Here is a 27,034-nt window from a genome sequence, read left to right as displayed (position 1 = left end):
TGCAGTGCCTATGCAGTGCTTTGCAACCTGAGAGCTCCATATGATGCATTATAATATCTTTTATACCCAGAGCCTGGAACAGTACTACCCCTAAGTTTTCAATGTTTGAGGTGTACAGAATGGCTGGCTGGCTGGCTGGCTGGCTGGATGATGGTTTCTTTTGACCAATCCCTTCTCTGGTGTGCTCTAGCTTTGAGGAATTGCTCTCTCCCAGCTTTTCTTTTCAGCTTCTCATCACCCCGTTTTGGCGCTAAGATTACTTTCAGCCTAGCATTTGCAACATTTAAAGGCCAGGTGGATGTTGTGACTATAATTAGACTCATGGTCAATCACGGGAACTCACCAGTGAGTTTATCCTTCGTTGGGCTTCCCCAGGAAGGTGGTCCACCTCTTCCCAGGATGCTGCCAGGCCCAGCCTCTTCTTTAGGAACTGCCCAAGAAGAGGAATGAATCGTTTCTAAGAGTCAGATATTTCTGCCTGTTCAGTTAGGGTCACCCTGCCCTCACCGGGCTGGTATTTAGGTGGTTTGGGACACATCATCAGAGTCGTCACATTTCCTTTCGGCAGAGCGGAGGAGGAAGTGGAATGCCACAAACAGAACTGACTGGTGACTTTCCCATGGGTGCCGGAGGACTGAGAAGTAACGCCCCGCTTGTCACCAGGTTGGGGAAGAGACGCCCTGGAGCTCACAGATAGGCCACCTGGTATCAGATACGTCTAAGGTTCCAGGGTCCTTGAGGACTTTCAGTGCTGGGACATAGAAAACCAAGCTCCGCTTGAGAAAACTTCCCTCCTCCACGTGTCAAGTGGAGTCAGTTTCTAGTCTCTGATAAAGAACAAAAAGGTGTATGTATAGGTGACAGGCATTGTTTGGCTACCCAGTTTCAAGTTTTCAGTTGGCCAGGGGGCCCTGGACCGCCACAGGACGGAAATCTGTCCAGTCAGCTCTCTCATTTAGCAGAGACTAAAGCATTTGCAACTCGCCTCTCATGTTCAGTCTGGAAAATCGCTGCTCTAAAACAGGTAAGACGTGATGACTACGGAAGGGTACTTGCTGTTTTGTTCTGGATACTTCATTTTCCACGGTATTTGCAGCTGAATCGTCAGGAGGCCAGGTGGTGCCCTTGAAAAAGCAGGAGTCTGTTGGAAACGTTGGTGTCTGAGATGTGGGGATCCCAGCTTCTCTGAGGACCTGCTCTGTGATGCTGGACAGGCCAGGGTAACCCTCTGGGACCCCCACGTTCTCATTTGAAAACCAAGGATTACAGTGTCTGTTTCATCCCTGAAGTGTGGTAAAGATCACATGACATGTCTGTGTGAGGACTCTGAAGATGGACAAGTGTAACATATTACAAAAAGTTCTCTGCGTGGACACAAGGCAGCAGAAACGGTACCTTTGATGTTTAATTAATACTGAAAATCTTCCATTACATTTATTTAGCTGTAATTGGGAAGGAGGAGGGCCAGAGTATTTTCAAAGGGACTTTTTTGAGCTCTAAAAATAGCACTCAGAAAACACATGTTTGATTTTCCTTTTGGTGTCAAACCGCAGTGCCATTGTTATTAGCAGTTTTACAGAATTGTGACCTTCAAACTTGGTGAGAGCAAAGACTGAAAGAAAGCTTCTAGCCATAAACCCTTTCAAACAGGTTTTTCAAATTAAAGCACTTTTATTTTGAATTAAGAGCGAATAGAATCGTCCCCTTAAATGAGGACTTGCAAGTTTAAAAAGTTGTCTTCCAGGTGGGCTGCAGTAAATGAAGGTGCTGGGAGGGCACTGAAAGCCCTTTTGGGGGTGAACCAGGGGGATTTCTTATAAGGGTTCATGTAACACTCTGCGCCGTTAAAGGAGAAATCTAGAACTTAGATTTTCTCTAACTATATGTAAGCTGATTAGTGTATACATCTAGGATCATAATTTACTTTCAGTTTACTGAATTTGTGAATTTTTGCATTCGTTTTAATTTGTAATTAAGTTTTCTCCATGAAGCACACCATATGCCGGCATTAATTCTTTCTAGTTGATTTCTTAGGAGATACATGAGTGCATATTCTGCTGCGATTTTTGAGGTCTTTTGAAAATCAAATGACTACGTGTTTAGCCATATGGGCCTTTGTTATTTAAAATAGCATGTGATAAAGTAAGAGAAAGCAAAATGCAAAAGGACGTGTTATGGGGGAAAAAATCACTGGAAAACTGTTGAAAACATTGTTTTAAACACACACTTTTCAATGCAGGGGGAGCGTTATATTTTTGAAACCTCTGTTTCCGGACCCCGCACTCTCTCTTACCGTCTGTGAACGTACAATATCACAAGTGCACAGGGAGAAACCACGGAAACCAGTTACTGCCCCACGCTTTTTACACGGGCTGCAGATAATCATATCCGCCTTCAATGAGTACAGTTGTGGCCAATGTTTTCCTTTTAAACGTCTTAGCCCGGGCTTTGGCGTTAAGCTTCAGTTCATCGGCCCCTACCGTGTCGGGGGTGAAAGGGGCCGACGGGTTTTTGGTTTTCCGAGGGAATCCACCGTGCTCCCCAGCCGCCGGCCGTACGTGCGGGCTGCAGACTCGGCCGCCGGCGGGCGCGCGGCGCGCACTAGGACCCAGCAGGGCTCCGGGCCCGGGTGGGAGCCGCGCCGCCGACCCCGGGCGGGCGCCGGGGCTGGAGCCGGGGTTCCGGCCGCGATCGGCTGCAGCTCGGCCGGGAGACGGCGCGACCCGGCGGCGGGGCCACCCGCGAGTCCAGCGCCGCCGCAGCCCCCCAATGCGGCCGCGAGAAGCAGCGGGGGGGCAGGCGATCGAAGGTAACGAAAATGGGGCTCATTTCCTGCCTCTGATCTTCTGCTCTGGTTCAGCATTGTCACGAGAAGCCCTCACTGTTCAGGCTGCTGCATTTGGGGGCACCCTTTGATTTTTTTTAAGGTGCCCGCCCCCGTATTTCCCCCTGGTTTCAGATTGATTTATAGCATGCAGTCCAAATGGGAACGATCCAGGGATGGCAAGTTGTATATTTTCATTAGTTTTGTCTCAAAAGTAAGTTCATTAAAAAAAAAGTTTCTCAGGAATTTGTGGATAGTCGCCTTTTTAAAAAAATCAAAAATAGCAGACAAATGGATAATTTTAAAAATTATCAAATCATTGCTGTAATTCTGTTAATTACTTCCCAGGTCTTTACTTTTGTGACACCCCCCCCCCCCCATGGCATTACTTTTATTTTCAAGGAACTAACGTGTTAAAGGTGGAGTTTGGCTCGGGCAGAGTTTACAGCATTGCTGTCGCAACTGTTTTGCTATCAATTATAAACAGAGTGTCCAATCTGTGGGCAGTTTAAACCTCTTTTCAAATACTGTAACTGGTTATCCTGATATGACATCTACAGATGGGAGTTTCCTTTGAGGGCCGTCGGAATATTTCTTTTTGGAGAAACACCGTTTTGAGGAGAAAACCGTGCTCTCTGGCCAGGGAGGCTGAAGAGACTATTTTTCATGCTTTGTTTATACTCCCGGATTGACGTTTGGGGACGGGAAACACAGTCTTTCTCGGCAGCTTTTCATGGTGGGATTATTAATTTATTTCATTTGTTAGTTTCAATTGGTCGGGCTCGGGGAGCCCTCTGTCACAGGATGTGCTTAAGGTGACACATTTGCCAGCAGTTGGGACACATGATTGCACATGTAAAATGGGCTTCAGCCCAAGGGTCTGTTCTGCCGGGAGCTCCCATGTGGAGCTGTTGTAGGCAGGGTGCGACGGGCTCATTGAAGAAAAAGGAAATCATTTTCCTTAGCTAAGGAAGACATCCTGTTATATTCCTTTTGTTCCCAGTTTTTCATTGATCGCCAGCTCTGCCTTAGAGAAGGGCGATCGCAGAGCTGGGAAGATTTGCACAAACGACTACAGCCCACTCTTCCCTCGCACTGATTGGTCAGTTCCATGGGGACTTAGGAAAACAGTCACCCCCAAACCTTCTTTGAAAATCGTGCTGTAATTTCAGACGTGCCTTCTCGTGCCCAGATCTCTGCAAGCTTGATGTTGAAATCGCGTGCAGTTTGCTTGAGGTACCTTTGTGTTTTAATTTTTTTGTTGTTGCCTCTAACCAGATAAAGTAGGCCATTTGGTGACAAATTTCTTCGCAGACGTCAGCTCCTAGCTTGCATTTATAGACATATCACTTTACAATACATTCTTGATGATTTCTTCTCGGGAGTTGTAGAATGCAAAGTTGTTAAACTTAGAATAATTTTTCCTAACCTTTTTTTTCTTTCTTTTCTTTTTTTTTTTTTAAATCTGAAGCCTTACTTAGCACTATCAGTAGATGCGTTCGTAACTGTATCTTTACTTGGATCATTTAAGTGTCTTGTGCGTTGTTAGCATGTATCACGTACTGGATTTAAGTCTGTAATAGTGAAAGAGAAAGGCAAGCAGGAGCAAACAAGCAAAATCAGTTTGCACATTGTTATAAGAAATTGTGGCATCCGGTTTGAGGAGAATGCATTTCACAGTCAAGAAAAAGGGCATTCTTCACCTTAAAAGAATATGAGTTAGTAAATATTGTGAATTGTTCTATCTATACGAGAGAAAATATAAGGCTGGCAGATACCTCCACTGGAGCCTTAAAACGCCCCAATTAAAGAAGCACTGTCCTAGAAGTTGTAAAATGCATAAACACTTTTCTGATTGGCTTAAAAATTTAGACACAGGAAGTGGATGGAATCTAATAACCCATGAGTAGAGACATGGTTGTCATGGAAACTGAGACAAGTAACCCCCCCCTTTACCATAACCACCACTTAAAAAAAAAAAAAAAAAAAACCTGCATGTCATCACAGATGCCTGGAGAACATGTTGGCTTCTGTAAGCTTTCCCAGAGCATCTGTTGAAACCTGAGACTGTGCCTGTCAAATCAAGGTCATTTTACAACAACAACCAAAAATGCAGTCTCCTGGAATTCGTAGCTGTATTTTTATTGGAAATGTGTGAAGAAACGGGCTTAAAGCAAGGATGAACACATGTACTTACTTTGCATTTTGGTACCTGTGAGTTGCACCAGGGAAGGCTAAAAAGAATGTATTTGATCACTTAATTGTGGGAGCAAACTGGTTTTGTATGGTTACTGTTAGAACGAAACTCTTTGTAGAGCTGCACAGCCTAGACTGTTAACCTGTGGCTGAAGAGTCATTTGGGGACAGTATAATGAAGAGTTTCTGTTTGCAAGAGGCTTCACACTGGAACTGTAGCAATTGAATTTAAAGAACGGTGGCATTTTAGAACTTCCCTCTAAGGCATTGCAGGCTGTCTGGTGCTTTGGGAGGTGGAAGAAAGGGGGTTCTCTGTAGCCAAAAGGGAAAGGAGAGCCCTCAACCGAAATAAGAGCTGTTTCAAAACTGTTATCATTAATATTGTGCATGGGTGGAGAAAAGAATGCTTTAGTTTTAGGATAACTGAGACGGTCCTCAAAGTTGCGAATATTTTCAACATCTTGGTAGTGGTTTTGGTGAGGAGAGTAAAGAAAGGAGAAAAGTTTGGAGAGCTCACTCTTTCACTTTGCTAAGTGAAAAATAACCAAGGAGGCTAAATTTTGACTTTGGGGATCAACGTCGAAACTTGTCAATATATAAAGCCGGTGCATTTCTTTATTTTTTCAGTCTTGTCAGTGGTTGTCTTTACATGTTAAGTGCTTGATATTCATTTAGAAATATCCTTCTTTCAATCATGATGATTTATTGCTTTATCTTAATTAAAAACGGTCCATTTTAAATCTCATTTAACAAAAGCTTTGATGTTTCTAAAAAGCAGAAAATTCCCCTTGTTTTCATCAACTAATTGCATGGGAGGGGGTAGAAAGAATCCGAACTAGACTGTAATATTTATTGAATATCTGGCATTATGTCATAGGAAATAATAGACTTTAGAAGCAGGATAGCATTATTGGGGTGATTTAGCATATATTTCGTGATCCCATGTTGTCAAATATTTAACTGATTGAGATTTGGTGAAAAAGGTTTAAGTTTAATGACACAACTGTTCTCTTTTAGCAAAGGATTTCCTGGAGGCAGCTTTCTTATCTTCAACCATGGTTCATTGGCAGGAAACATGTCAGTTGCTTGTTTTTACAAACTGAAGGAAATGAATGGGATTTGTTAGTTTCTAGAATCTGCCTTCATGCTCCATTGTCTGTCAAGTAGTTTGCTCAGAACAGCTCATTTTTTAAATGGACTTTTGAGGCGTACAATCAAATTACCCCCAATCTTTGGCATTTCTGTTCATTTATTTTTGACATTAAGATTAGGAAAATCGATCATTATGCACAATGTACGGCCGATTTGACCAATATACATTAATAGATGTTCAATAACATTCCAGTTCATTTTCAGTTGTCAGATATATGGACACTCACCGAAGTTGGCATTTTTTGATGTCTTTGCCAAATTTCAAATAATTAGTCCAGGATACCAACCAGCTGCCAGTTTTGTGGAGAGGGGGAGGGGCAGCTTCATTCCTCTTTGCTTATAACAATAAAATCCATAGAGATGACATGTCAGGTAAATGCCTGCTTTACTGATGGGGTAGGGGGGCGAGTTGGAGTTTGGGGAGAGGATGAACCCAAGCCGGATTAGAATCCATGTGAGAAAAACAAATCATAACCTTGCAAAGATTTATGGTGCAAAACTCTGGATTATTTTTTGGATATTGTCAATAAGTATTGTTTCAGTTCGAGGTAGGTTTCAGATTCTGGAAGAGGAAAAGAGGGCGACGTGCTTTAAAGGAAGATAAATACCTAAATCTCCATTTGAAGGAACCAGCCTGGGGAGGGGGTTAAGAGTGCCTGAGGGAAGGAACCATTTGTTGCAATGGTTTTCACACATTTTTGAAGCCATCGTTTTTTTTTTTGGTTTTATATTTAGCACCCACTGGAATCTTATGCAAGATCCTGATATGTGAGTTGAGTAAAAACAGAGGAACCAAGAGCTCAGAGCCCAGAGTTGTTGTGCCTGGGGCAAACCACTGCTTTTATATTTCTTTATTTCTCTTCTTTCTTTTTTTTTGTTTTTGTTTGTTTGTTTGTTTTGCTTCTTTTTTAGGGCTGCACCTGGCGCATATGGAAGTTCCCAGGCTAGGGGTGGAATCAGAGCCATAGCCACCAGCCTATGCCACAGCCCCAGCCACGCCAGATCTTATCCATGTCTGTGACCTACACCACAGCTCATGGCAATGCCAGATCTTCAACCCACTGAGCATGAACCAGGGATCAAACCCGCATCCTCACGGTTACTGGTCTGGTTCATTACCGCTGAGCCACAATGGGAACTCCAACAAACCACTACTTTTAAATTGCCCCAAATATTCCCTAAAGAAGGCCCGAGGGAAATTCTGGCAGAGCGCTGGAACTTCTGAGCTCAAGAGAGAACCTTTGCCTTGACACTTGAGGAGGGCTCTTGTGCTCAGAGTAGGGCAAAGGAATGGCAGGCAATGGACTCTAATAAACCATTCTTTATATAGCACAAGACTGGATGGGCCCTAAGTATGAAAGAGCCCGGGTCGGGTCTGTAAGGAGGGAAGGAGCAAGGCTGTTTTTAAAGGCCGTCCTTTCCTCGAAAGTGACAGGAACACCTCGCAGCCGTGTTTGGGATTAGTTGGTTATCATCATACCGGAATGCCTGGATTTATTCTAGTACCACCTCAGGATCTGTTATATCACTGCTACTCTATTTGTCAGGGAAAATTATTTCATATTAAGTGTCATTCATGAAATGGAAGCGTGCCAAGCTATGTAATCTGCTTGGCAGACACAGTCGTATTTTGAGTGTTGAGTAAAATGATAACACACAGATGATATTTGAATATCATCAAATGTATTCACATTATCTCTTCCATTATGAGATTCACGGAAATGGCAGTACGGGGCTCGAGCTCATTTCTCCTTTTTTTTACATCCCAGAAGCCATAAATATTATTAAGACGTCTAGGGGTGTCGGACAGAGGGCTCCCCTTCACTTCCACTCGGAATTTTCACAGCCCCGTGATTCACACGTGCTCGGTTACAGGAGGAAGGAGCAAGCCACAGAGACTCCAGGCGAACGGTGGTCGCATTGTGCTTCTTAGGGCCACGGCCGACCTCCCTGCACTGTTTCTTGGAGGCCACCCAGTTGGGGAGTTTATAGAACTAGAAAGGACAGCCCCCTGGCTGCCTTCTGTTGTAACATGCACTGTGCTTGCCCTGTTTCGATGGCCTGCGAGGGGTCAGAGATGGTGATGAAGATAATCAATATGCCGGGAAGCCACAGATCTTCCAACAATTTGTGCTGGAATTTTTCCTTTTTTAAGAAAACATTTCCGCTCCAAAGATGAAACGCGTGTGAGCACGCAAGTGTTGGCCACGGTAGTGGGACCTTTGGTTCGGTGAATCGGACTGAAGAGAGCTTTTCCTGTTTAGGCTGTTTAAGGCTATCTTAGTCCTCCCCCTCCCCTGTCCCCCACCCCCGACTCCTCTTTCAGGGAAGACCGTATACAGCTGGAGAAAACCTATGGTGCTCTCCCAAGGCCTAGTCTTAATAATAGACTAGTGACTCTCCCTGAGCGGAGCATTTACATTCTAATGTTTTTTTTTGTCGTTTTGGAACTCCAGGATGCAGTCCGGTTACCAGGACTTGGCTGCAGGTGTACGTGGAGGGCTCCCGATATCCTACAGAGTGTGGCCTTTACCTTTGCAGATGTTGCTTTATGAAGATCCAGACAGTAGCAAGTCCTCCTTAGAGAGGCGATGTTTGTGTATTATACAAGGTTAGGTTTTAGGTAACTTCCGATGATCTGTTCAAACTCTGAAACGTTCTGATTTGGCAACCTGAACATTTTTTGCAGCCTTTACGATGAAAACAGCTACCATTGAATGCCTAGTTCATAATGCCTCTAGATCCAGGCGGTCATCTTGTTTCATGGGTCTGGATTTAGCATTTAAAATTGTGACCAGAAGGGGGACCCCTTCCAAGGCCTGAGGGTGGCTGTTGTCTTAACAGTTAAAAGTGAATCATCTGAGGAGACACTCTACGGACAAAGCCAAAGGCTTTATTGGAAAGGGTCTCTGGAACAGAGAGCAGCAGGGTAAGGGGACCCAGGAGAACTGCTCTGCCACGTGGCTCACGGCCTCGGGGTTAATGGAGATGGGGTTCATTTCCGAGTTGCTTGGCCCATATTTGGTCCAATTCAGGGTCCCTCAAGACGGATTCCAGGGTGAGCGTTTCTGGGAGGTTGGCAAGATGTATGATGTGCTGGTGTCTCGTCCTTCCTTTTGCCCCCTCCAGAATTCTCCCAATTCGTTTTGGAGGCAGCACTGTTTCTTATTGGGACCTCCTGTTGTGAGACTGCTCCCGCAAGCGGTTATCATTGTACCTGGCCAAGGTGGGCAGTTTCCATCAGTTGTTCCCTAACAGAATTGTCTCTTGAAAGAGAATCAGGTTGCCCATGCTAAGTTTGGCAATATTGGGTAATACAGAAAAATCACATTAAGCTGGTAAGGGGTTTTCGTTGGTTAGGGGCTGACTCCATTGAGTCTTCTAATAATCTACTCATAATATACTCCTCCTACTACTATGCATTACTGTCCCATTTCACAGATGAAGAAACTGAGACACCTATGTTTTCAGGGCCACATACTATTTGATAGCCGACTAGTTCTCACTTTCAGGACCCCTGGCCTCAAGTCCCAGGCATTTTCCATCCCACTGGCTACCTCACAACTGCCCCTCTGTCTCTAGTCCAGGGTTGATGACTCCCCCTTCATACTTAAAATGGAGTCTCCTCCTGGGAAAAAGTGCAGGATGGAGGGGTGGGGGAGGTAATGTTTGTTGCAATTTTGGCAGGTAGAGTTTTGCTTCTTGACTTTCTGTGCTCCCCTGTCTGACCGTTCGTGATGGGAGGAACTTTTTAGTTCCCTTGTCAGAGGTTATCGTTCTTAATTCCTCTTCATCTTTTGAATTTCCCTTCATGCATCCCTGAGGACATTCACCTAGTTAGTAAACAAAAAGCTCTCAGCACAGGGATATGATTTTCTTGAATTATCCAAATATTGTACTTAGAGTTCCTGTTGGCGGCATCCATGAAAACAGATTTCCTAGACAACATTTTCTTTTATAATTCATACGAACTGCTGAAAAAATCAGAGATGCAAATACAATGATATCTCCCTTATTTCTTTCTGCGTAAAAGTAGCTGGCTTAAATTGTCACATTAGCAGGGTGTTGGGTGTTTCCTTATTGGGAACCCCCCCACTTAGTCATAAATCATACAAACTCCACATGGGTTTATATAGACCAAGTTGAGCTGGGTTAGTGTGACTTCCTCATCTAAGCAAGGAGCTCTGCTCTCCTGCTAGCAAAGGGGAAAATGACGAGGCGAATCTTCATCGGGCATCCCGCTATGCCTGGTCTGTATATGACGGGTCGGAACTAACAGTGGATCCGATGTGGACATTTTCAATGAAGCAGGTGCCTGGCACTTTCTGATTCTCTTGAGGACCTCAGGTGAATGATGATAAGTTGAATGGAACTAGTTCTTACTTCACAATATGTTTTCCCAGATTTCACATGTGAACTTATTTTGAAGAATTGATCTAGGGACGTGCTCAAGATATGTTTGCGCCAAGTTGGGGAAACAAATCATCCACCCATTCATTCAGTGAACAGTTATTGAGCCCCTACTGCATACCAGGGACTGTGCTGTGTGATACGGATATAAAGGTGAAGAAATCACTGGCAGAGACACCCGTCTGTTCCCTAACTCTGATTGCCTTCTTAAACTGGAAGTATCCCCAAATGTGGCCTTTTTAAAGTTCGTATTCTAAGCGGATGTCAACAGATGGAAGTGACACTCTCCCTGAGTGCTTCTTTCTCGGTATTATGCCTTTTGTTTTAGTTGGAAGCTGACCCAGCTAGGAGGATTCCAGGGCCGGTAGTTTACTTGGGAGACGATTCCGGGAAGATACCAGCAGGGGGCGCGAGTGGGAGCCGGGACGCCAATGGTGAGTTGTCCTCCCAGTTAACACCGTGAGCCGGGGCCCTGGGCGCTCGCGAGCTGGTTTGGGCATATAACTGGTTGATGACTCTCTTGAGACGTTGATTCCCAGCCCTTGAGGCTGGTGTGCGAACTTTGGCCCGACAAGGGGTTCTCAGGGAGGGATTTCATGTCCTTTGTCGAGGTGAAGCTTGGGCTGCTGGCACGGAGTACTCAGGCCTGAAAGGGACGTGGGCAGAGCGTCAAGCACTTTCTGTACCATTCTCACTTCTCAGCTCCTTCCAGGGTCTTGCAACTGTGGACGCTTTAGAAGAGCCATTTCTAGTGGTCCTCTGAACTTCAATATGATGATCCTGAGGAAGCGTTTTTTTGTTGTTGTTGTTGTTGTTTTTGTTTTTTTGATCAGAGGAATGGATACAAGAGAAGAGCATAGGCTCAGGGTCTAGAGTTCCAGCAGGAATTTTCAATAAGGGCACTCATTTTGCTGTGTTTTTGTTTCGACTTCCTGCTTTCAGACCTAGTTACAGCTATGCGACCTTAACCTAAGACTCAGTAATGTGGAAATCCTGAAAGGATGAATGTGATGGCTAATGGTAAAGCCCTTGGCACGGAGCCTGAGGTGTCTTAACACTTGAATTCTTATAGCTATTTTAATTTGTTTGTTATTGTTGCGTCTTTCCTTCATCTCCTGAGAACCTCTGGTGACCCTGTTGCTCTCCTTACCCAGTCTGTCCTCCTCTGCTTAACTTTCAAGACCTTTTATTATCTGGCCCTACCCATTGGTGCAGAGGAAACACACCCAGACCTGGTCAGGGTTTATACATCCCTGAACTTGTCTTAATCCTTACAACTCCGCTGACTTTGTTCATACTGTTCCTTGACCCCAACCTTCATCCTCCCATCAACCACTGTAGGGTTACCAGTTTCACCCACTCTGCAACTCTTGGTACTGAGAAAATGCAATTTGTCCACTTTGTCTGCGGCAAAGCTTTCTCCCCAGCAAACACACCTTAACTCTCAGGAAAAAGATTCATCCTTCTTTTATTGTGATGTTGGTGATCCCATTCATTAAAAAATTTATTTTGATCTGATAATCCAGACAGTCCCTTCGGATAATTCTCAGTCTTCCTAGGAAAACAGAAGCCCTTCCTCCATGTTCCTGCTTCTTTGCCTGTGACAACAGGGTGGTGGAGGTGGGGTGTGTTGAGTGCGCTCTCCTCTTTTATTTCTTATGTTGGACTAGCAGCTCCAGCTCCTTAGCTAGGGTGGCCTTGGCTCTCAGTGGCTGCGTCTCTTGCACAGGGATGCTGCTTGTTCTGTATTAGCAGATGATGCCTGTGGCTTTTGTGACACATCATCTAGTCCAGTGGTTTTCAAAGACTCAGCCTAAAATTACAGATACGTTTTCCTGAGATTCCAGTAAGCACATATGGACAGATGATACAAAAGTTTTTATAAAATAACATGTAGGACTGAAATCGAAGTTTTACAAGATTGTATTATCCTTGCAGTACTTGATGTACTCTGATCTCTTCTATTTTATTTTATTTATTATTATTATTATTATTATATTTTAGTCTTTTTGGGGGGGCTGCAGCTGCGGCATATGGAGGTTGCCAGGCTAGGGGTCTAATCGGAGCTGTAGCCACCGTCCTACGCCAGAGCCACAGCAACGCCAGATCCGAGCTGCGTCCTCGACCTACACTACAGCTCACAGCAACGCCAGATCCTTAACCCACTGAGCGAGGCCGGGGATTGAACCTGCAACCTCATGGTTCCCAGTTGAATTCGTTTCCACTACACCGCGATGGGAACTCCTGTTCTTTTTTACTTAATGAAAAAAACACGGTTGGGACCCAGTAAGTGACCCCTGGTTTTCAGAGAAAGTTGATCTGGAGTTCCCTGGCAGTTCAGTGGGTTAAGGATCCAGGATGGTCACAGTCCCATCTCACTGCTGTGGCGCAGGTTTGGTCCTTGGCTTGGGAACGTCCTTATGCTGTGGGCTTGGCCAAAAAAAAGTTGATCTTGTTATCCTCTTGGCTCTATCAGAACCTGATGTGGCATCTCCTGCTTGCCTGGGTCCAACCTCAGCTCCCGTTGGCAGCAAATTCTGAGTGTTAGTGACACCATCCATCAAGCCCCTTGGCCTGGTGGCCTTTGCAAAGGTTCCCTCCTCTGGCCATAGTCCCCCCGAAGTATCCCACCTCACAGCTCCCCCTGCCTAATCAGGCTGATGAAGCTCTGTCCAGGCTGGTGTAGACCATCTCTCCCTCGGACTCCAGATGAAGGAGGGGCATGGGCACAAGGACACCCCTCTGCATGCAGAGATAGCGCCTCTATCAGGAGGCGGAATCAGCCAAGAAGTCAGGACAAGCAGCGAACCACTCCCGTGTGATCACCTTCTTTTTTTTTGGTTCAAGTATACTTTTAATTTTTTCTCCATTTCTAACAGTTTTATGCACGTACGGTTGATTTACCTTGTTGTGACAATTTCTGCTTTACACCGTCATCTCTTATGTCCTTTCTCTTCCCAGCCATTAACTGGCCACAGAAAGGAGCGGGCGCTCCTTTCCCTTGCCCTCCTTGTCCCACCCAGACACAACCATCAGGGCCTTCACTGGCCCTCATGGGTGAAAGGCAACATCTTCTCCTGCTTTCCAGTCCATTCTTTAAGCTGGATCCTTCAATCCTGTTAAAGAGGCGAAATCCTGCCCCAGGAGAAAGCCTGACTTTCAAGGCTATGCAATTTCTGATGGAGTCTACTAGTTACACCCATGTCCACCTAAGAATGCCAAAATTCTAGCCATGTGACCTTGTTTTGTTTTTTAATAATTGTAGCACATACTTTTTTTTTTATACTGAAACCATGTATGGTTTAGTTATGTATGTTTTCATATTAATGGAAACATTATATACACACATCATTTGCAGTATACATAGATACAGAGTATAGATACATATTTACATGTATATGTAAATATATGTTGCGTGTATATGTATGTCTGTAGCTACATCTGTAGACAGATGGATTTTTAAAGTGAACACATCCCTGTAACCAGCACTTACAGTAATAAAAAGAATATGACCTGCACCCAAGAAGTCCCTTCATGGCTCATGCCACTGTCTTCTGCAAGGCGACCATCATCCTAACTCGATCTATTTTTTTTTTTTAACTGAGAGAAGTGTATGAAAATCTCTCCCTAAGATGGTAGATGATCCGTTTTCTTGATATATTTTGAAGTTACGCTACGTGGTATATACACATTTAAAATTCTTCTATCTTCTTGAAGAATTGAATCTTTTATTATTATGAAGCAGCACACTCCAACTCTCATAACACTTTTTGTCTTTAAGTGTATATTGTCTGGTGTCCATGGAACAATACTAAATAAACACTCAGATATAATCAGTTTCTTCATTATTAGTTTTTGCTCTTGGTTCCCTATCCTTTGATTCTTCAAACTCTTTGCATCCTCATATTTTATTTTATTTTATTTTTCCTTTTTTGGTTGTGCCTGCGGCATGTGGAAGCTCCTGGACCAGGCATTGAATCTGCGCCACAGCAGTGACCTAAGCTGCTGAAATGACAATCTGGATCCTGAACTTGCTAATTCCATCCTAATAGTTCAAATGTATCTTTTATACATGACCCAGTGTATGTGATTTATTTATTTATTTATTTAGTCTTTTTTGCCATTTCTTGGGCTGCTCCTGGGGCATATGGAGGTTCCCGGGCTAGGGGTCGAATCGGAGCTGTAGCTGCCAGCCTACGCCAGAGCCACAGCAACACAGGATCCGAGCCACGTCTGTGACCTACACCACAGCTCATGGCAACGCCGGAACCTTGACCCACTGAGCAAGGCCAGGGATCGAACCCTCAACCTCATGGTTCCTAGTCGGATTCGTTAACCACTGCGCCACGACGGGAACTCCCAGTGTATGTTATTTTTAATCAATCCTTTTGTATTATTGAAAAAAAGTTTAACTGGGCCATCATTTTCCCTGACGTAAGGCTGGGTATTTTTTTTTTTACATAGTCTGTGACTATCTTTTAAATGAAAAAGGTAGTCCATTTATATTTATTGTAATTCCATACTTGATTTATTCCTTCCTGTTATTTTATTCTTCCCATTTGTCCTATCTTTTCAGTTTTGTTTTCTTTCATTTCTTGCCTTCTTTTGGATTGATTAACTTTTTTCTCCTTTATTTCATATATCATTCTATGGTAATTTGGAAGTTTTACACTACAGTATTAACAATATAGTGATTTTTCTTTTAGTGATTCTCTAGATATTTTAGCACGCTTACTTAAAAGTGTAAACTGAATTAATTTCTTCCCTTTCCTAAACAAGGCAAGGACCTTAGGCCATTTAATTCCAGTCATTACCATCCTGCCCCCTCCACCACTACCGTAGGTCCCATTTTTGCCCAGTGTTTTTGTTCTAGCTTGTGATTTTTTTTTTTTTTTTAGCTTTCTGTGTTAGAGATCATTTTAAAATAGAAATGTTTGTTCAGATTTACCCACATATTTACTACTTTTTTTGCTTGTAATTCCTTCCCTCACCATCACTTCTTATAGATTTCTTTTAGTGAGAATCCATTGAGGGAGACCTATTTCAGTTTTTTTTTGGGGGGGTATCTATTTCTTTCCTTTTTTTTCCTTTTAAAATATAGTTCTTCTAGGTATAAAATACATTTTTGCTGGGTATGCAATTCTGGTACTCTCAATATATTAAAGATGTTCCATTGTTTTCTGGCTTCAGCTGTTAAATCAATGCTAAATGTAATTTGCCATGTAGGTATTCTTTTTTCAAGTGTACCTTGTGGCTGCTTTGAAGATTTTCCTTTTTGTCTTTGGTATTCTGCATTTTTATGATAAAATGTCTATAGATGTGGATTTCCTTTTATGTATTTCTTTTGCTGAGGATTTTTTTATTTGGTGAATTGATTTGTTTTCATCAGTTGAAAGATTCTCAGTATTGCCTCTGCTGTGTACACTTTATTTTCTACTTCTGCATTTTAAATCAGATATGTGTTAGATTTTGTTGTATTTTCTGTGTTTTAACCTCCTTTTCATATTTTCTGTCTCTCTCTGTAATGTCTTTCTGTGCTATAGTTCTGCTAACTTTTTCAGTCTCTTTTGTTTCCTGTATCTAACCTGCTTAATCTTGCTTACGGCTTATATATTTGTTTCCCTATTATGTATTTAAACATTTATTTTTGTGTGTGTCTGATAATTTTTTTAGACTTTTAAAAACCAGCGTTGATGTGAAATATCATGTTAGTTGGTAACTTAAAAATGTGAAGTCTATGGGTTCAGTTCTACTATCTCTTATGCTACTTGTTGTTCATGACACTTTGTTTCCTTATGCATGTGTGTGTTTGTGGTTTTTATTTTGCTTTGTTTTATTTTACTGTAACCTTACTTTTTTTTGGAGACTTTATTAGTGGGAATTATTTGAGATTTGAATTAAAGGTGAGTTTTATTAGATTTTGCATTCGTTTCTGCCAAGTGTCTGGGATCATCACCAATCTGCAAAGCAAGGACTTTAAAATCCTTAACTAGAAGTTCTGGGGACCAATGACATAATTCCTCCTCAAAACCCATGTGAGGATTGTTTTGTGGTCACAAATTTTCAGTAAAAACTCTCTCCCCTCTACTCAGCACATATTTTTGAGAAGGAAATTCTGGTAGCCTTCTGGAGTCCTGTCTTTAGCAGGACACCCCCAGTTACATTTTTTATTTTGGTGGGCCCTGGCTTTGTCAGTGCCAGCAAGTTTATTTGCTGTTCCCTATGCCCTGCTGACCTGTGAAAACTCAAGTTGTCCCCGTTTGTTAAATGCCTTTAATGTGAAAGCTGATGAGAACATTATACTGGGAGTATGCCTCATTTTCCTGTCAGCTCATAAATATATTTCAAACTATTTTTGAGGAAATATTGTGTCTGGCATTTCTGATTGTTTGAGAACTATCGATTCTCTTATACTATCAGAAAAAGGAATTTGATTTTTTTTTAAATAATCCTAATAGTCCCTGAAACAAATGAATGCCTCTGGGCAGCTAGGGTGAGGAGCCTATGTGCAGAAAGCAATAGAGGGAAAGCATAGTCACTATTTTCAAAATATTACCTCCTTCCACATATATTCAAGGGTATTTTAAGCCCTAACGTGTATTAGTTGAGGTAACACTAGTTGCTTTAGTAGACCTAACATAGTGCAGTGAATGAAAACAATAGCAGTTTGTTCCTTACGCATCAAAGTCGGTGTCCTGATTTAAGGGATTGCTGTCATTGAGGTGGTGATTTAGGGAACAAGGCACTTTCCTTCCTCTGTCTCTGCCATTTTCAGTCTGCGGCTCCCAAGGTCACTGTGCTTATTTGCATCACACTTGCAAAAAGGGAAAGAATGTGAAGACTCATGCGTGGAAGTTTTTTTTTGCCAGCCTGTCCTAGATGTGGCACGTTCCATTTCCCTTCCCATTCTATTAGCTAATACTTGGTGAGATTGCCACATCTGACGGCAAAGAGGGGTTACTGGGAAAGGAAGTCTGGATGTGTGTCTAGAACAAAGAAGAAACAGGTTTAATAAAGAGTCCGTCTGTCTCTGCCCTGTGTTTCCTCTCTGAAACTTCAGCCCAACCTGACTTCTCACTTCTCTGAGCTCCTGTATCACTTAGAATCGGTGCCACCATGTTTAGGATCTAATTATCCTGAATTACTTCACATTTGTACAGTTTAAATCGCCAACTATATAATAACTTTCTTGAAAGTGTGAATTTTGTGCTCAGCTTTTGGAAGTGTCCCCTACCACTCAGTTTTGAATAAACTGTGTGCTCCAAAAGATTAAATCTCCGACTGAAAGGAGAATGTTCTTGTTCTAACATATTTAGGGATGCAGCATCGTGGTTTGCAACTTATTTCTTATGTTGTTCCTTCAAATTTTCTTCTTGGATTTGAAATCGGTCAAAATACAAATTTGGAAAAAAAAAAACAACAGAGCTCCCATCTTGACTCAACAGTTCACAAACCCAGCTAGTATCCCTGAGGATGCAGTTTTGATCCTGCCCTTGCTCAGTGGGTTAAGGATCTGGCGTTTCCGTGAGCTGCGGTGTAGGTCACGGACGTGGGTTGGATCTGGGGTTGCTGTGGCCATGGTGTGGGCTGGTGGCTATAGCTCCAATTCAACCCCTAGCCTGGGAACCTCCATATGCCGTGAGTGCAGCCCCAAAAAGATTAAAAGAAAAAAAATTGGAAAAAAACTCCACAAGCCTGGAGTTTGGTAAGGGCACTGTAAACATTAGTGCCACTTCCATGGGGGTCAACATCATCTGTCTCAGTTGTTTCCTTGGCAGTGTGGAAATCAGCCTGTTCCAGGTTGTTAAAAGGATTCATTCAGTCATTCTCCAGGTTGTTAGGAGAATTCATTCAGTCATTCTGGAAATACTTGTTGAGGTCTATGGAGTGCTTGATATTGTTGAGAGGCAGGGCATGGGGAGATGAGCAATGTAAGTAAGACTCTGCCCCATGGGGGGTTGGATGAGCTAGTGTAGACAAACTGCTTTGTGTGGAGAAAACCTTGGCTTTGTGATTGATCCAGTAATGGTGAGGTTTTGAGTTTTTTGGTATGAAGTGGGGTGAGGGGGGAGGCTTGGTGTTATCTCAAGTTTTTTGGTTTGTGTTTTTTCACTTTTTAAACAATTAAAGTATAAGTTGATCTACAGTATCTCAAATTCTTAAATAGAGACCTTGCCCTCCTTTTTTCTTTGCTGAAAGAGGTCAGTATTTAGCAGCAAACAGAGGAACTCAGCCCTTGAATATTCTTCAAGGCCACAGATAATTTTCCCGAAACCAAACCCTGGGTTACTGTCCTCAGTATCACTCTCTATTTGAGTTTAACTCATTACTTTGTTGCTAGGCTCACTGTTTTCAAGGCTTCACGTTTATTTTCTGTTGCTATTGGTCTTAGTAAATGAGAATGACATATGGACCTGAGTTAAATTGTTGGAATCATAATTTGTTTTGTTTTCATCGAGTAGTTGTCTCTCTCGACTGCACTGTACTGTGGATGGGAAAAATACACTGACATCTTAGTAACTCTAATCTATTATCCACCTGTTCAGATGCAAACACAATGCATGTGGCAAATTACTTTATATGCTGATAAAGCCTGTGTTTTGGAAAAATGTTGGGCTGTTTATGTACAAAAAGATTGTTTCGAATCAAGCCATCTAAAATGTGCAGATGAAGAAAAGGAAGTGTATTCTGAATAGCATCATCAAAATTCCAGGAAGGGTCAGGCTGCAAAATACAAGATGTGGTGAGTCTGTAATTAGGTATCAACCGCGTTTTATTTGATTGCGCAGCTCCTTGGGCTGAGCTCTGGCATTGGTCAGAGAATAGCTCTCCAGCCCAGAGGAGTTCATTTTAGAAGATGACCCAGGTGAATAGTCTAGCTCCCCCAAAAACCAAGACAGAGCTAACCCTTCATTTATTATGTGTTTCCTTCATGGAACAGGGCATAGAGTTTCTGGAAGATGAGAGCAGAGCATTTCTAATAAAAGAGATGTCGTTGGGGGGGCAGGGTACTATCTTTGGAAATTATGTTCACTTTCTTCTCAAATCTAAGGCTTCTCTCTTAACTCTATAGAAAAAAACTTTTTTGGCAAAGTTTCCAAAACTACACTTTTGGAGGTACCAAGTCTAGGCCAAGGACATTAATGAGATATAGAGCCCATGAACTAGCAGGCTGGGTGGAATAGTTAACTCTGTCTCCTGATATAATGAGGTACTGTGTGGTCTCTCCCTACACTGAGCAAGGGTTCATTTGTATCCTTAATACCAAATATTCACTCACTACAAAGAAAAGGGAGAAGATCTCCATATTTGTAATAAGACCAATGTGAATATTAAAGTAATTTACATTTTTTAAGCAAAGTGCTGCATGCATTTTTACTGCAGTTACCACATATCCTGATTTGTTTGTGGTAGTTTGGGTTTATGTGCACTGTCCCAGTGTAATCACTAGTACTGCCTCCTTTTATTTTCAAAAGCATCTTGATGTGTATGATAAATTATGGTCACCTTACTTAACAATGGTAGTCAATATGTCTAGCAATAGTAGGTCAAGTTTGTTTTGACCAACTTTTCTGCTGAGAAAAGCTGCTTAAAATTAAAAAGGAAAAACTACAACAACAACTCAGTTTGGAAGCACTGGAGAGCCATCAAGGCAATAAGGAATTGCAGAGCTAAGATTTGGGGGGAGGAAACTCCCCTCACCTAAGAGGTGAGCCCAGCATTTGGATCTTCTTCTTGAGACAATCATCAATTCCAAAAGTAGTGGCTAAGAGACTAGACACTTAGCAGAGCTTTCAACAAACTCCTGGGGTTTGGGGAATGGTAATTGTAGTCAAGTCCTGCCAAGGAGCAGAAACCCTAGTAAACAACCTCAGCTTTCATTTGGAACCCTGAGTCAAGATGAACCAGAAATAGAAAAACTCTCACAGGGACTGAAGCCAAAAATAAAATATTTTCAGATTAGTGTCACTAACTTAGATGCCTGCCAGAAGCAAAAGCAAAAATCCTCTCTGGAGGAAGATACATCTTCTGGAGCCTCATGTTCACTAGAGTTTTTCATGGACTATATCTGTCACCCAATGAAAAATAACTAGATATATGAGAAATCAAGACATAATAAAAAACCAAGACAAAAATTTGACAAATAAGAGAGAGATACCTACAAGGGATCCAAATAGTGAATTAATTATATATGGTCGCTAAAATAACTGTGACTGATATAGTCAAAGAATTAAAAGAGAAGCTTTAAAAATTTTCCAGAGAACTGAAAATTATAAATAAGAACCTAGAACTGAAAAACATAGTTACTGAAATCTAAATAGATGACATTTTGGGGGTAGTGGAAAATCCCTGTAAGATTGGATATTGGTGATGGTGATGGTTTTTATAACCGAATTGATACTAAAATCATTGAATATACATTTATAGTAGGTGAATATTATGGTATATAAATTGTGCTTTAATAAAGCTGTCAAGAAATGGATGCATTCAGTGGCGTAGGTATTGTTGAAGAGAGAGTTAGTGAACTAGAATATAAGGCAGAAGAAAATACCCAAATGAAGCACAGAGAGGCCAGATGATGGACAGTAAACACAGAAATTTGAATGGAATGGTACAGGGGATACAGACAAAAGACCTAATGTACAAGTAACAGGAGTTGTGGTAGGTGGGGAGAGAGAAAAGGGAACAGAAGAAATAATTGAGAAGCAAATGGCTGAGGATTCTCCAAAACTAACTAACAAATGACGCAAAGTCACAGAATCAAGAAGCCCTAGGACATTAAGCTGGATTAGTGAAAAGAAACTTCTCCTTGGAACAACAGGGTAAGATTTCTGAAAATAAAAAGGAGAAAAGCTGAAAAGCAGCCAGGGCTGGAGGGATGGGTAACTCTTGTCTTCAAAAGAACAACAGTAAGATTGACAACTGACCCTTCCACTGAAACAATAGAAGTAAAAAGCAAATAGATAGTATTTCAAGTGGCTGAACTGTTGACTCTGAATTCCATGTCTACCTAATAGGTTCATCAGAAATAAAGATACTAAAATAAATAAATGCAGAAATAAAGATACTAAAAGTATCTTTTAAAAAATTATTATGAGCAAAAAGACCCTAGAATAGGTGAGACAAATAAAAACTAGTGGGTTTAGGCCCAAATATATCAGCAATTATATTAAATATAAACAGAGTAAATATTCTTATTAAACACTAAAGATTATTAGCTTGGATTTTTTGAAAACGTCTGTACCACTTTAAAGAGACATACATTATTTTAAAAGGTACAGAAGGATCAAACATGAGGATGTAAAAACATATACCATGAAAACACCAAAAGATTTTATAACTATATTAATGTCAGATAAAGTAGACCCTCTAACAGGCAAGGAGTGTTACTAGAGATGAAAGTGATATTTCATAATAAAAAAGATTCATTTCACCAGGAAAATATACTATTTCTAAATTTGTCAGCCCTTTAAAATTACCCCCCCCCACACACACACACATTTGAGAGACCTACAGGGAGGAAATAGAGATATTGATATAGTTAGAAATTTTAACATATCTCTCCAAATAACTGAGACAATGAGCAGATCATAAAAATCAGTTATGACATGGGCAGTTTAAACAAAGTTAATTAACAGACCGATCTAATTATAAAACAGTACACTCAACAAATATAAAATACACATTTCTTTCAAGGGCACAGAAACTATGCCAACATGGCCTGTATTCTGAGTCATTAAGCAACTCAACAAATTTCAAAGGATTGAAATCATACAGAGTGTATTTTCAGATAACAGTGGCATTAAACTAAAATTCCACAATGAAAAAGATAACTGAAAAAATCCCCATATGCTTAGAAATTAAGCAATGATAGGTCAAAGAAGAAATGGCCATAAAATTTAGGAATTAATAACAATGAAATATGAGATATGTGGAGTACAGCTAATGTCATGATTAGAGGGATATTTATAGCCTCAAATACATACATTAGAAAAAACAAAGAGGGAGGCTTCAAAAATAACCTAAGCATTAATTTCAAGAAGTTAAAAAAAGAAAAGCAATTACATTTTTTTAAAAAAGGAGGAAGGAAATAATACAAATAAGAAAGTAATGAAATAGAAAACAGACATTTCATAGAATCAACAGAGCCACAGGACTAATAAAATTGGTTCATCTTTTTTTTTGCTTTTCTTTTCTTTCTTTTTTTTTTTTTTTTTTGCTATTTAGGGCTACAAGTGTGGCTTATGGAAGTTCCCAGACTAGGGGTTGAATCAGAGCTGCGGCTGCCAGCCTGTGCCAGAGCCACAGCAATGCAGGATCCAAGGTGAGTCTTTGATCTACACCACAGCTCACGGCAACGCCAGATCTTTAACCCACCAAGTGAGGCCAGGAATCAAACCTGAATCCTCATGGATACTAGTCGGGTTCTTTTCTGCTGAACCACAATGCAAACTCCAACCCAGTAAATCTTGGTGAGACTAGTCAAGGGGAAAAAAGCAATAATATCAGGAACGAAACAAGGGACATCACTGCATTTAAAAGATAATGGTAGGGAGTTCCCCCTGTGGCACAGTGGGTTAATGATCTGATTGTCTCTGTAGAGGTGCTCGTTCAATCCCTGGCTTGGCATAATGGGTTAAGGATCCGGCATTGCCAAACCTGTGGCGCAGGTCACAGCTTTGGCTTGGATTTGATCCCTGGCCCAGGAACTTCCAGATGTGGTGGGCGCAACTGAAAAAGAAAAAAAAAGGTAATGATGGAATATGATGATTAACCCCATGGCAATATTATGAAATGAAATTTTAGGAGAAATGGACAAACTGTCTAAAAAAGCCACATAGAGAAACTGCCAGGAGCTCCCGCTGTGATGCAGTGGGTTAAGAGCCTGACTGCAGTGGCTTAGGTCACTGCAGAGACTCAGATTCTATCCCCAGTCCCTTCACGGTGGGCAAGGATCTGGTGTTGCTGCAGCTTGGATCCAATCCCTGGCTGGGAAACTTTCATACACCAAGGGTGTGGCCATAAAAGGAAAACAAAGCAAAGCTGACGTAAGAAAAACAACTGTCCGAGTAACTCTGTATCTACTCATATGAATGTGTAATTAAAGACTTTAGCACGAGGACAACTTCAAATCCAGATGGGTTTTTTTGTTGAATTCATTAAATATTTAAGGAAGAAATAACACATATTTTCCACAAACTCTTCCAGATAATAGAAAAAGAAGGAACACTCCCAACTTGTGTTAAGAAGTCAGTGGAATTTTGATACAAAAACCTGACGGAAGTAAGGAAAAGTCCAGGCCAATTTCACTTAGGAGTATAGTTTCAGAAATCCTAAACAAAATACTAACAAAGTGAATTTAGCAATAAATTACTACATCTTAATCAAGTTGGTTATCTTCCAGAAGTGCAAGGTTGGGATAATCTATTTGAAAATCAGTCAGTGTAACTCACTGTATAACAGAATAAAAAAAAAAGTCCTATGATCATCTCAATAAATGCAGAAAATGTGTGCAGTGTAATCCAACATTTATTCAGGATTTTTAACAAGATTCAGGAAACTAATAAGAAGGAAGTTTTCTTATTCTAACAAGAGTATCTACCAGAAAACCCCCACTATATCATTAAAAAGTAGGAAATGTTATGCATAGTGGGTAAATGTTAAAACATTTGAGAGTAAGAAAAAAGACAAATATGTCAATTATCACCATTTCTGTTCATCATTGCATAGCAGATCCCAGCTCATACAATGAGGTGCAAAAGAGAAATAAAGATATTAGAACTGAAAAGGAATAAATAAAACTGCAATTATTGGGAGATGAAATTACTATGTATTGTAGAAAATTCAAAAGGAATTTCAGGTAAACAGTTGGAACTGAAAAATGAATTAGCAAGTTGGTTGGATACAAAAGAAAGGTGAAAAAATTAATTATATTTGTATCTTATTACTAGTAAACATATACACAGTTAATTTGCATCAGAATAAAAAAAATCAAATACCTAGGAATACATCTAACGAAAGTTATGGTGACTTCTATGTTGGAAGCCATTTGACATTACTGAGAGAAAGAAGACACACATGGAAGAATATGTCATGTTTATGAAATGGAGGTCTCCCTTTTTTAAAAGAAAAAAAAAGGATGTCACTTAATCTCACACTGAGTCAGTAGTGCAGTATCAATCAAAATCCCAAGAGGGTTTTCCTGGAAATTGGTAAGCTGACCCTAAGATTTATATGAAAACACAAAGAACGAAGAATAGCCAAGGCGCTCATGAAGAAGAATAAGAGGACGTGTTCCAGACTAGTGGGAAGGAGTAGAGTCCCCAAACAGACCTGTGCCTATTCAGACACACTGTCAATGACAAAGCAAATGACAGTCACTTTTTAATAAACAGCCCTGAGACACTTAGATCTCAATATAGACCCTTGACCTTAAACTTACATCATACAACCAAAATCCATTCCAAGTGCATGCAAGATGTGAAAATGTGGAAGACAAAATGATCAAATATCCAGAAGCTAATGTAGGATAATATACTCAAGATTTTGGCTCGGAGAAGAATTCCTGCACAGGACCCCCAGAGAACCGATCATTAAAATTTTTAAAATTGGACTATGTTATAAAAGAAGACCTTAGGTTCATCCAAAGACACAGTTAAGAGAGGAAGAGGCAAGTTAAGAGATATTTGCAGTATCCGTCATTTACAGAGAGCTCATGGGAAGAATTTACAAAGAATTCCTCAAAATCAGTAAAAGACAAAATAGGTAATAGGCTTAAACAAGAGTTTCACAAAAGACGATATCCATATGTTCAGCAGACATGTGAAAAAGTGCTCAACCTCATACGTCCTCAGGGAAATGCAAATTAGAAACCACATAAAATGCGACTGCATTTCTACCCAGTGCCTAAAATTAAAAATGACTTTCCCTACCAGCAGGTGGTGAGGATTTGGTGAAATGAGAGTTCTCATACACTGGTGACTATACATTGGTACAACCATTTTGGAAGACTAATTAACATTATCTAATACATTGGAACAAGGGTGTTCTATGGGTCAGCAGTTCTACTCAAATTCAAGGAAAAAGTGTGTACCAAAAATTAGGGACACAAAAGGTCAAAGCAGCAGTATTCGTGATGGCCTCAAACTGAAAACCACCCCATGTCCACCAAGAGTGTACTATAACGTGGTAGTTCCCCTCATGGCTCAGTGGAAACAAATCCGACTGGGAGCCATGAGGATTCGGGTTCGATCCCTGGCCTCACTCAGTGGGTTAAGGATCTGGCGTTGCTGTGAGCTGTGGTGTAGGTCGCCGACGGGCTCGGATCTGGTGTTGCCGTGGCTGTGGTGGAGGCTGGCAGCTGTAGCTCTAATTCGACCCCTTGCCTGGGAACCTCCATATGCAGTGGGTGCGGCCCTAAAAAAAGAAATAAACAAAAAAATTAATGTGCATGTGCACACACACTTTGTGGTATATTTATATAAATAAAAAGCTATGCCAATAAAAATAAACTGTAGCTGTACCACAGCCTGGATGAATTGGATTGACATTAATGTATGAAAGACACCCCCGTGCACACACCTGTATTTCACTTATAGAAAGTGCAAAAACCCAGGCAGGATGAAACTATAGTCTTTAAGGAGACGTGCTTAGATAGCGAGACTATAAAGTTCCTGCTATCAAAGTTAAGATAGTAGTTGTAGGGGAGGACGAGGGTGCTAATTAGGTGGAGAATGATGGGAGTTTTGGGGGTGCTGGCAAGAGTTCTGTTTTTTGACTTAGGTAATGATTACATGGATGTCTGCTTGGTGATAAATCCGTGAACTGTATTTTTTGTGTGTGTGTGTGTCTTTTTAGGGCCATACCTGCTGTGTATGGAAGTTTCCAGGCTAGGGGTTGAATCAGAGCCGTAGAGCTGCCAGCTTATGCCTCAGCCACAGTAACATCAGATCCGAGTCGTGTCTGTGGCCTACACCACAGCTTATGGCAATGCCAGATCCTTTAACCCACTGAGCAAGGCCAGGGATCGAACCTGCCTCCTCGTGGATACTAGTCGGGTTTGTTACCGCGGAGCCACGATGGCAACTCCCTGTACATTTCGTTTGTGCACTTCTCTGTGTGTAGCTCACAATGGAAAGCTTTTAAAAATCATTAATGCACCTTTACCATCATTTTTTGGATTTTTAATCAGTGTCATATATTACCCTTTGACTTGGTATTACGGTAATTAAGACCTTTTCCCCTTTTCTTTTGAATCGACACCGGTTATATTATCTCGAAAACACGATGCATCAGTGAGACAATGATATGCACATCTTTTCTTGTGCTTTTCATTTTTTTCCCTATTGATAAATACTGCCTCTTTTGGAGTGTGTGTGTATACAAACATACCCTTTCCTTCCTCCCTCTCCTCTTCCTCTCTCCCTTTCTTCCTTTTTTTTTTCTCTCTCT

The 27,034-nt window shown here is 41.4% G+C and overlaps 1 protein-coding gene across 7 annotated transcripts in view; it reads left to right on the top strand.

Moving 5' to 3' along the window:
• The first annotated feature begins 615 nt into the window (after nucleotides 1-615).
• Nucleotides 616-27,034, top strand: part of FOXN3 (forkhead box N3) — a 415,529-nt gene continuing 389,110 nt past the window's right edge. For 2 of the 7 annotated variants that reach the window (XM_047796336.1, XM_047796327.1), the window contains exon 1: nucleotides 2,687-2,809. The gene's annotated coding sequence lies outside the window, so the exon portion shown is untranslated. Of the gene's footprint in view, nucleotides 1,025-2,673; nucleotides 2,810-3,487; nucleotides 4,061-10,910; nucleotides 11,017-27,034 lie in introns of those variants that run through there. The other 5 variants (XM_047796332.1, XM_047796329.1, XM_047796331.1 and 2 more) reach the window with 5 other exon arrangements.

Source organism: Phacochoerus africanus, chromosome 9 (genome assembly GCF_016906955.1).
Source record: "Phacochoerus africanus isolate WHEZ1 chromosome 9, ROS_Pafr_v1, whole genome shotgun sequence".
Lineage (NCBI taxonomy): Eukaryota > Metazoa > Chordata > Mammalia > Artiodactyla > Suidae > Phacochoerus > Phacochoerus africanus.
Note: the sequence above shows the minus strand (reverse complement) of the source record. Positions and strands in the feature narration are given on the sequence as shown.